This window comes from Protopterus annectens, chromosome 8.part0 (genome assembly GCF_019279795.1).
Source record: "Protopterus annectens isolate FY-2018-M chromosome 8.part0, PAN1.0, whole genome shotgun sequence".
NCBI classification, from domain to species: Eukaryota; Metazoa; Chordata; order Ceratodontiformes; family Protopteridae; genus Protopterus; species Protopterus annectens.
The window spans coordinates 535149799-535161841 of NC_056741.1; positions in this window are offsets into that span (position 1 = coordinate 535149799).

A 12043-nucleotide genomic window follows, 5' to 3' on the forward strand; every position below is an offset into this window, starting at 1 on the left:
AGGTAAAACTCTCTACCACATCATCGCTAGCTACAGGTTGCCCACCATGAACCAAGAGAAGCATACCGCCTACCTGGACTTGCTAGAATCACTCCCTATACAGCCAAACACTTTGGTCACGGGAGAGTCCAACTATCCTTCCATTGACTGGACAACATACATGAGCACAAACGTGAATGCCCTGAGGTTCCTGGACTTTGTTAATTCAAATGCTCTGGAACAGTTAGTCAGCAGCCCTACAAGGGGCTGGAATGTCCTGCACTTGGTACTCACCAACATGGGTGGTCATTTCACTACCCTCTGTGTGTTGCCCTCCCTAGTCAGATCCGACCCTAAATTTGTCTCATTTGAAGTAAAGATCAGACCTGATCCCCCCACCCCCCGCAGAAGCAAAAATAAATGAAACATTTCTTCAAAGCAAACTTTAGCTTACTAAGTGAAGGTATAAAAAGTTTCAAACCCACTGATACCATAGCCAACAATGACTCCTATGCAGAGGAGTACACAGATGTCCTGTAAACACATTTAAATGACTGTATAAACTTGGCTGTATTTGACAGGATCAAAACCAAGTCCTCATGAAGAAACAGGCCACCCTGCTGGACCACAAGCATAAATAAGTTATATAACAAAAAGGAAGAAACTGTTATCTAAGAACAAGATGGAACTTACTCAGCTGAGGAAGAATACGCTACATAGCTTGAACAAGCAAATCATATATTTTGTAAAATTCTCTAAAGCTAATTACAAGGCTAAACTAGCATCTCTAGCTAAAGGCAGTCATAAGGCTTTCTTTAACTACGTCTGAAATCTTAAAAAGGAATGCCCAGCTATGCGCAAAACTTATAGTGGATGGTACAACTCACATGGAACCCGAAGAAATTGCCAACCTGCTGGCAGACAGATTTGGTGCAAACTTCACCCCCCTGTCCCCACCAGACATACCCCAAAGCATCCCTGTCACCAGTCCTCCACCTATCATCTCCAAAAGAGCAGGTCATATCTGCCCTCTCCAAGACCAAAACCACAGCCTCCATGGGACCAGATAACATCCCAGACTGCATGATAAACTGTCTAAAACAAGACCTAGTAGAACTGCTTGGCACTCTCTTCAACCATAGCCTGAGCACTGGCTTTATACCATCAGAGTGGAGAACAACAACAGTAATCCCCTTACACAAAGGGTGTCCATAAATCAACCTTGAAACTATAGGCCCATAAGCCTTACCAGCCTTGTCTGTAAGGCCATGGAAAGAACCATCATGATCTTATGAACAAGGACATAGGTGACCTCCAGTCTCTTGACCCAACCCAGTTTGGCTTCATTAAGGGCAGATCTTGCTTATTATACCTGGTAGACTTCTTCAAGAATGTCACCAAAGCCCTGGATGAGGGTAAAGCAGTACATACTGCCTATCTTGACTTAGCCAGGGCTTTTGACACAAATTCCCACTCGGGTATTATTGAGAAACTCCCGGCTGGGAATTACATCTCATAAGTAAGGGCATTGCATCCAACACTAAGGATTTTATAACTCCTGTATACTTGACCCTCATCAGACCATTAATTGAGTCCAATGGTCCCTTTTGCATGTACCTCACCAAACACCTGCAGCAACTGGATAGACCACAGAGGCTTCTAAACAAGAAAATTCAGGGCCTCCAAAATATGACCTATATGGAAAGACTGAAGGCCCTGTCTCTGTACTCAGTATCCTACAGACTGCTGAGAGGTGACCTGTGCCTGGCATACAGATCAATCTTTGACCCTGCCCTAATGGAAGTGCTGCATGTGTGCAAATCAAATGGAATAAGCGTCATTCGGTCTCGGGATCTCAACCTAGCCTGTGACATAAACAACATGTTGGAGAGATAGATATGTCTCACAGAGATTGCCGGTCTTCTGGAATAAACTCCCACTTCATGTGAAGAAGAGCGTGGCACCTATGTCCCTCATGGACAGGGGCATTTGGTACTAATCATAAATTCACTCTGCTATGGTCAATCAGGGAACAAGAGTATTACACGGCTAGGCTTGCAAAGCCCTAGGGCCATTAGCCTAGTAGCCTTATATGAACTTATGAACATATGCTAGACCACTGAACTGTAAAAAAAAAAAAAAAGAAATAAAAATACTCTAGTCTGAGTTTCATTACCTCCACTTGCTTTACACAATGATCTTAATGAAGATTATTGTCTATTATATATCCTTCGTTAGCATAAACTTATTAATAAAAGATAGTAGCTAAAAAAATACTATATATGTATTAGTACAGTCTGAAAAACATCTGTGTTATTACTTCATTCTCAAAATATGTTTATTGTGAAACGACATAGTGGTAAGACATTTTTCTACCCCTACTCATTGTTTTATTATAGGTTCATAGGTTCGTGGATTCATAGGTAAGTACTCTGCATGGTGCCCTTTCAGGCCATTTTAAAGCTAACCAGTTTCCCTTTTTGTGCTTAAATTAACCTATCCCGTTTGGTTATAGATTAGCCTTATCCATCCCATGGTCGATAATTATGTATTACCCCCAATAAGAATAAATGGGATCTTACCATAGATAATGTAAGGAGGCCCATGTTTTGGATAAAGCATTTAGAGGTTGCATCTGTACATTAGTAGTACAGGAGGCAGTTCTGGGGTAAATTTTCTGTTTCCCATCCATAGAACTAAGTTGCACTTGAAAATGGACAAGGATGAACTTTGTTTTAAGTTGATGGGGAGACTGTTCCACAGCAGTAGTATACTCTGAGAAATATCCCTGTCCCCTCCAAACCATTTTGTTGATGATGCAGAAGACGTTTCAATCCCTAGACAGAATATTTCTGATGCATTCCAGTTGTTGCATGTGTTTGGTCAGATACATGCCAAAGGGGGAGCATTATATTCAATGATTTTTCTAATGCCTGGAAAGGAGGACAATGACATTCCTAGATCTAGGCACAATTCCTTTGCTTATAAGCAATGTAATATAGAAGAACTTTCTTACAGCAAAAGACACATGTTGGCAAAAGTTAGGTCACTGTCCATATAAGTTCCCAAATCCCAAACAATCGTGTCAGCTCTTAGGAATGTATTGTCAATGTGATAGTTCCCTGGGGTAGATGACTTTCCAAAGGATACCATAATGCACTTTTTGGCATTTAGTTTCAGATCATGAATATGACACCAGTTATTTATTTGAGACAAACCTTCCTGCAAGATGGCTAAGTCATTTGGAGATTCAATGACTGCTCCTAGCTTGCGGTCATCTGCAAACTTTCTCTGCCAGAGCCCTTTGGTACTGGCTCTTACTTCAGATAAGTAGATGCCAAACAGGAGAGGTCCCGATAATATTATTATTGTATTAATAATGAAAAGGCAGTATTCCCATTATCTTTTACATATTGTTCTTTTGCAGATGTCTAACAGTATTCACAATCATACAAGGTTTTGTATCCTTTCCCTAGAACGTGATACTTGGTTGGGCAATAGTGAAACTTTTTTCGGGTGCCCCAACATTTGTCCATAGACAGCAGATTCAAAGTATAACCACAAGCAAAACTGTGTAGTCAGCACCATTTACTGAAAAACTACATTTTGTGTGATGTGCTTAATAAAGTCTCTCTTCATGCAAAATAAGCATATCCTCTGTTTTATACATATGTATAAAATACACAAACTAGCATTTTCCACATGCTATCCCCTGTTAAGAACAGTAAAGAATGAAATAAACTATCAACTTATTTCATATTCCCACCCCATGTTATGCATGTCTAAAGCAACCATGTTAAATTATTAATGTATATGAGTGTGTACCAGAATCTATTCAAGGTTAAAGCTCAACTTGCCTAATAGAGTTTTGATTGTAATCATCCTTTTGGGTGCAACTGTAATAGTTTCTACTGTTCTGGAAGATGGGGGATAGAGTTAGGGGATGAATTACATTTTCAGATCCCTGACCCTGGTTAATTACATAACAGATAGAACAGTGCTTCGGCGCACCGGACAAATGGGACAGGCTGAATACTAACCTATTTGAAACTTGTACAAAACAGAATAATCATGAAAAAATGAATATTTTGTACACTCAGTCAGGCTTAGTCACTCCTTCAGAAATATTCTGGAAGGTGATGGTTAGCTTCTCTATGAAACTGGTTCCAGACCCATCAAACACTGTATAATGTGGTCCATACAGTTTCTGATCTCTGTAACAGCCTGCCTGCTTAGTGCATAGTTCACTGATCTGATGGATCACCTATAAACTGCCACGCCCACTATTAGTTTACATCCCATAAACACCACATATGGAAACCATCCCTTCTTCTCCATTCCAACCACATCAGCCTTTACGTTACAGAATCATACACTAAAGTTAAGTCAGGAGAATGTAAGCAGCACCGAGACAAAGAGATTCGAAGCTGACAATATACTAATTATCACATTCATCAAGAATGGAAAGACTAGATTAACTAGGGCTTTCACAGGTGATTTGTTTAGGTTTATGCATTTTATTTATTGCTTACTTTATGTTTTATTATGTGGGTTGTGGGCCTGAGGCCCATATTCTGTGGAGATCTATGGAAAAAACTCTAAGAGCAGTTAATTTTAGCACACACTAAAATGAACTGTACAATGCTATGGAATAGTAATACATGAACTTAACTGTAATATTTCAAACTTTAGAGTGATCTAAATAAAATACATATCCCATGGAAACTGTTAATGTCTGATACCTGATGAACTGTAAGACCACATCTCAAATGCAGAACTCATCCTCACCCGACAGTACTTCTTTCAGTCTCATAATGATGGGAAGACAGCCATGATCTACATACCTGTAGACATCCTCAGTGTCTTGAAAAATTAAAACAGAGAATCAGTGGTTCTGTTACTATAAAAATGTATTGATATAACTTTATCTTAATATACGGATTAATTGATTTGAAGTAAGGAGAACATTTTCTAAATAATGAAACCTTGTCAGGCAAAGCAAGGTAGAAATCCTAAAATAACAGACTGAGTATAACAATAGGGCTTTAAGGCAGTCCCTGTAGGTGATGTGGTTTAGTCCCTCTATTTTATTTGTGAAGAACCACTGTGGGCACTCTAGTTGTTGCATTTGATACATACCAAAGGAAGCATTATGCTCAATGAAGGGCATGATAAGGGCTGAGTACAGTAAGAGAATGACATCTCAGGACTGGGATGCTATCCCTTGGCTTACAAATTGAGCAACATAGAAGGGCTTCCTCACAACAGTAGACACATGTTGGTCAAATGCTAGATCACTGCCTACTCATGTTCACAAATCTCTGTATAGACTCTTAGGGTATGTATTATCAATGTGGTAGTTTCTCCAGGGTTTCCCAAATGATACAGTAATGTACCTTTTGACATTTAGCTTTAGTCAATTATTCTTACATCAGTTATTGTTTGGAACAGGTTCTCCTGAGTCTTTTGGGGATTCATTGATTGCTGCCAGCTTACAGTCATCCGCAAACCTGGTTGACTAAAAATCCTGGATATTTGCTTGGACTCCTGAGAACTAAATGCCAAACTGGAGTTGTCTCAGCACTGAGCCCTATAGACTCCACTAGTGACTAGTCATTTTGTGGATGTAGCTTCCCCTAACTTGACTTATTGTGTTCTATCTGTGAGACACTTAGCAAACCAGTGGGTGACACGGGTTTATTCCTAATTAAATAAGCTTTTCTACAATGCCTGAGTGGGGTATCGTGTCAGAATCTTTGGCCAGGTCTAGGTTGGTGGTGTGTACTATCTTGCCTTCATCTAGTGCTTTGGTAACTTTTTTGAAAAAGTCCATTAGGTTAACTAAGCATGATCTGCCTTTGACGAAACCAAACTGGGATAGGTCTAGTGTCTGGAAGTTTTCTATTTCCTTATTAATTAATTCCATGCCAAGTCTTTCCTTGGCTTTACATATGAGGCTTTTCAGACTTATGGGTTGGTACTTATGCGAGTCGGTGGATGCCCCTTCCTTGTGCAGGGGTATGATTGTTGCTGTCCTCCAGTCACTTGGTGTGAAGCCCATATGGAGTCTGAGGCTGAACAGCGTTGTTAGGAGCACGAATAAGTCATGCTTCATGCTGTTCAGGAAACATCCAGGGATACTGTCAGGACCCACAGATGCAATATTTTTGGCTTTGAGAGAGCTTCTAGGACTTGATCCTTTGTGATAACTGGGAGAATTTGGGGCTCTGATATTCTTTGTGAGATATTCAGGGGTAAGAGGGGGAGGAATTAGTGCCAAGTTTATTGGCCAGCAGGTTTACTATATCTTCAGGTTCAGTATAGGTGATGTCATTCAAAATCAGCTTGGCACACTGCTGTGTCACTCTTTTGAGATAATGGACATGGCTGAAAAGGCCTTGTGGTTGTTCTTGGGCTGGGTGGCTATTTTTGCCTTTAATTTTGTCTTGGTGGTTTTAATCAGACTCCTGCATTGCTTATTTAATTTAATGATAGGATTTCTAACATGCTGAGTGTTGCACTTCCTATTTTCTGGGCATAATTTTCTTAATTTTGTTGTAAAAAATATTGATATCTTGGTCTCACCAGGGAGGTTTGTTTTTAGGGTTCACCCTGCACTCGTTTCTATTGGCTACAGCTGCTTCTGTGCAGTTGTTTACATGCTGATACAAGTTAATGGTATACATTTCAACATAAGCAGTAAGGTTTTCTAGGTTTGGGGGAAATTTGAAACTTGCCAGGGTATCACTTAGACGTAGGAAGTTTGCCTTGGAGAAATTTCTAAAAGTTTCAAAAACAGTGGAGATCCTAGATTTTTTGTTGTATTTTAAAGGAGGCTGCTTTGTTATCAGACTGAATGAGTGAGGATGTTACACAAGGGGTGGAGCATAATTCTCCCACATTTGTGAGGACAAGGCCAAGGATGCCATTTTCCCTAGCAATAACTCTTAACTCGTTGGTCCCGAGCATTTGTGTTTACAGAGTCCAGTCATTTCTGGGCTTGCACAGTACTAGTGGTATATGCTTCCCAGTCTATAACTGGGTAGTTGACGTTACCCAGGAAGATAGTTTTGGATTTCATGCTGAGTGACTCCACTTTGTATAAGAAGGTGCTAAGGCATTCCTGGATCATTGCAGGCATTCTGTAGTTAGCTAGAATATTTTAAGTAATTTTGTTGATGGCGAGTCGGACATGAAGAATTCTAGAGTATCATGTTATCGTGTTGCTTTATCAGCATTGATGTGATTCTCTTCTGGATGAATATTGAAACACCTCCATCTTTTTTCACTTTCTGCATAGTAGCTGGTCTATGTATGTGGAAGGAATTATAGCCCTGTACAGCTGGATTACTCTCTAGCAATTTAAACCACATCTTGGTCACTGCACAGATATCCACTTCCTTCAAAGTGAGAGATGCTTCCAGGGAGTGGAGATTTTTTTTTATTTAGGCTTTAAGCATTGATTAGTAGCACCTTTATATTTTCCTTTGCTTGTTTCATTATGCTAGTAGGTTTATCTGGTTGGCATTACCTAAAAAGGCACTTTAGAATGGACAATGTTTTAGCCAATACCTGAAAGCCTAGAGGGGACAGGTGCAGACCATCCCTGGTGAAGCAGCATGACCTGTCGATCATATCTTCCCAGGCTGATTAATGTTGCACCTCCATTCAAATGATACCAAAAGCTAAGCCAATTATTGAAGTAGTTTATTTTTTTTTCCTGTAGTGAGGCATCGACGTTGAGAAAGGTAGAATGCTGCGCAAGGGCAGGCTCATACCAGTCGGGGGCACATAGTCCAAGAGCTCCATCATGTTTCTAAACATATAGTCTACAGAGTATGTCTCAAGTCATTTACATACACATGTACGATAACAGAGGTAGATATATGATAGTTGTTCTACAGGGACACATTTCTTGCTGTGTACAGTGTTGCTCTTCTTAACTGGCACTAGCCGATCTAACCATTATAAAAGTATACCAAAATGTTGGATTATTACTTACAAACATATAGTAGAGTGCCCGTGTTTATAGAGTCTTAGTTTTTATTTAATTTATTAACCAAAGCAGGCAAGCACCAGCAGCAGACAATAAAGTAATGCAAGGACCCTTCAAAAAATGCCTGATGAAAATGTGTAACAATTGCATGCAATAAACCATTTGTGGATTAAACAGTATTGGGCTGGTGTGCTTTGCATCCTGTGATACATTTTCATCAAACATTTTTTTGAAGGTTCCTTTTTATTTCATTTAAAAATTATGCTGAATACTTTCCATATCCTAGCTCCATCTCCCTGCCCACAGCAATAACAAAACACTCCTGCCAGATCTCCCTTGAGCCTGTGGGTTCAACAGTAAGTACACTATTCATGTTACAGTGTTACATGTGTCTGTAAATTGTTTCTGTACTGCATTAAGGAAAAGCACAAAAGGAAGCCAAGCATAGTTTTTCTGTATACTTTGTTATCTTAACACTGTGAAATTGCACAAATACATTATGCACTGCACCTTGATTCACTTTTACAGACACTCAGTGCTGTCAAAACTCTTGTCAGGCAAGAATCTGTACCACATTACCTTCCCTTCTATTTTAGATGTACAATCACACTTTATCAGAGTAAATGTCATTTCTGAGTCCCTTGATTTGAAGTAGGTAAATATCCATTGTTTGAAATATGTGTCTGTTAGCTGAAACCTGACATTAAAAAGTCAGATGATGGGGTGGCTTCCTAAACCTCCGGCATTGATTCAAATGTTTGTAGCACTTCAGACTCACAACTCAACATTATGAATTGCTGCAAAACATCAAATTCATTTGCATCAGTGTGGAAAGTGTTCAATATTACAGTCCATTCTTTTTGTACGTAGGCATACTTTTTTTTTCAAGATGTTGAGTGTTACTATTTCTGGGTTCATAGGTGTACACTAGTTTAATGACCAGCAGGGCCTTTATAAGCCTAGCCGCACAACCTATATTAGTTGTGTCCCCATAGAACACGGGCATCTATTTGGAGGAATATGTTAGTTAAGAGGTTGCTAAAGGTTTAGTGGGGGCAATGTTAAATAAGGAATAATTTATTATCGACTTCTGTCTACCAGAGATATGGGGTGAGACCAGGGTGCATTTATTTAGTTCCCATCCAGTGGTCAAGGTCACATTTGAATAATGTTAGGGATGGACTCTGCTTCACATGGATGGGGAATCTATTCCAGAGCATGGGCATCCTTTGAGACACATATTGGTCTCACCAGCCTATTCTATTAATGTCACAAGTAAAGTTTAAATCCAAAACTTTAAATTCAGTGAGCTTCATGCTTTCTTTGATTTCATGTATCTTTTAGCACAAAATAAGACTGAATCTGGCTGTTTAGGTGTCACACCAGGGATGCACTTAAGACTTTCCACAGCCTTATCTCGAAAGTACATGTTCTCTGATTTTTGGAATGGCTTTTTATTTCTATGCTTATCACTCTGTAATTTCTGTAGGTACTGTTTCTGTCTCACTGCAACAATAGATTTGGTTTAATCAGAGGAAGCCTTGTTCTGACATGTCAGTCCAGGAATAACTCTGTTGATGCCTTTCAGTTTGTACAATTAAGTGTGCTCATGTGCTGTAATAGGAATAACAAAAAATGTTAAAATCCACATCAGTCATAACAGACCTGCAGAACTAAAATACCTAATAACTGAACAGGTATATCAGATGTATGTGTTAAGGTCACATATATGGAATATAACAAACATAATTAAAAACCTGCAACACAATAATGCAGTGAAACATTTCTTGAGTCAACATCTGCAATAAAGAAAGCAATATGAATGTAAGTGCACGTTTACATCAGAGATAACAAATTGCAAGAGAATCCAGATTTCTGAATCCAATCATTGTAAAGACTATATGTGCACACACACACACACACACACACACACATATATATATATATATATATATATATATATATATATATACACACACATATATATATATATATATATATATATATATATATATATATATACACACATATATATGTATATGGGTCTACTTTACAAGAAAGAAATCGCTCATAACCAAAGACCAGATGCCTTAGATGAGAACTCAGAAACATCAGTTACACGACTGACCACATAGCCAACAAGTTTCCCATGGTAAGTAACCACTGGGCCAATAAAGGGAAATTGATCCATTTCTCTACTGTAGTGCGATCCTGGAGTTAATATATTTAGTTAGGAGGGTGTGGGGGGGTGTAGCCCCCCCCAAATGGGTGGGTTGTAGATGGTGCAGTGTATTGTCCATTAGTTGTTGGGTCAGTGGTTACTTGCCATGGAAAACCTGTCAACTAAGTGGTCGTTCATTTAGTTGAAGTTTTGGAGTTCTCGTCTCGGTCTTTTCATCTTTGGTTATGTGTGATTTCCTTCTTGTAAAGTAGACCCGAATACATATATATATATATATATATATATACATATATATATATATATATATATATATATATATATATATATATATATGTGTGTATGTGTATATATATATATATATATATATATATATATATATATATATATATATATATATATATATATATATATAAAATGTATACGCAGTAATTCAGAAGAACCACCAGTATGCTATAGGATTACATGACTATTCTGCACAGAAATCTACTGTGATGAAATGTGACTTCAGTAGTACAAAATGGCAGACATGCATATCTGCAACTGTAAATAGATGTAACTAATAATGACTTTGTACTTCAATTAGTTGCACTGTAAATGTCATATTTCATGTGCTATCATTTTGTGAATATCAAATAAAAAAATGTGTGCATTTAATGGCTCAGATTGTGTCTGAAAAGGGTTTCTGGAGCAGTCCACTCACTTGGTTAACAAAATGTAATAAACAAATGCATACATTAGCAAGGGAGACACATGTGTGTTTCTGTAAGAATACTAAAGGTATAAAGGAGGAAAAAGAAAACAAATTCACGGCATGAGGATGGATGTTAGCAAGAGGCAAAGACTGCCCATAGCATCTCGAGGTTAAGGTGTCGTCTTGTGCTTTATAATTTGCGTCTAGGAAAGAATTAACTACATGAGAGTTAATTTATATCAAGTGAGTTGTGCTAATAAAAAATCAGTATTATGATGGAAGAGTTGTAGTAAAATGCAGAATGAATGTAAAGAATGGGTAGCAGTGAGATGCAGAGGGTATGGATGTCAATGACTGTAATGCTGAAAAGAAAACAAGGAATGGGTACAACAGAGGTAGAACTGTTTGCACCTAGATGACACAAGTTGTATATGCAGTTCCTTTCTGAGGAAAAATAACCTCTGAGTATATAAATTCATTTGTATGCAGAAGCTTGTAATAAGTAAGCTTGGGAGACTGTTAATTAACCTGATTACAATCATGATGAAGAAAGTGCCTCCTTGCTGATTATGAGTCAGATAGAGTTCATTTGTTAATCCTAGTATATGCTTGGGATAATTTAGCTAATTGGTTTGAATGAAGATTTGTGAGAATAGATGAGGCATTATTCAAGTTAAGAAGGGGTCCAAATGGAGAGATGAAGTTGAATTCATCCTCAAATCTTGGTGAGTACCTTCATGAGGTGGACCCTGCTTTTTTTTAAATTTTTTTTACAAAATCACACCAATATGACACTGATATACAGACTACTTTATATAGCATATATCATGGACAGAAGTAGGTTAAAAATAAGAAAACGTTAGCTGGGTGCACAAGACCCAGGATAAAAAAAATACCCAATCCTGGCAGGCACACTGGTGCCAGGACTGGAAAAAATGACAGTGTAGAATCCACAGGACATGAAAACATTCCTACAATGGGGTTATACCAGGCCCAGGGGGAGGATGGGCCCCCTGTCGTAGAAGGAAGTAGGAGTTCACAAAAAACACAAAAACTGATAGGCCAAAAAAGAGCCATAAAGACAAAACAGTGGACTATTGAGAATAAGAAAGAAATTATGTATTGTTTATATTATGCAAGAATCCCAGAATTTACAGACAGAAGATATACAAAAAGACTGACAGGGGTACAGGAA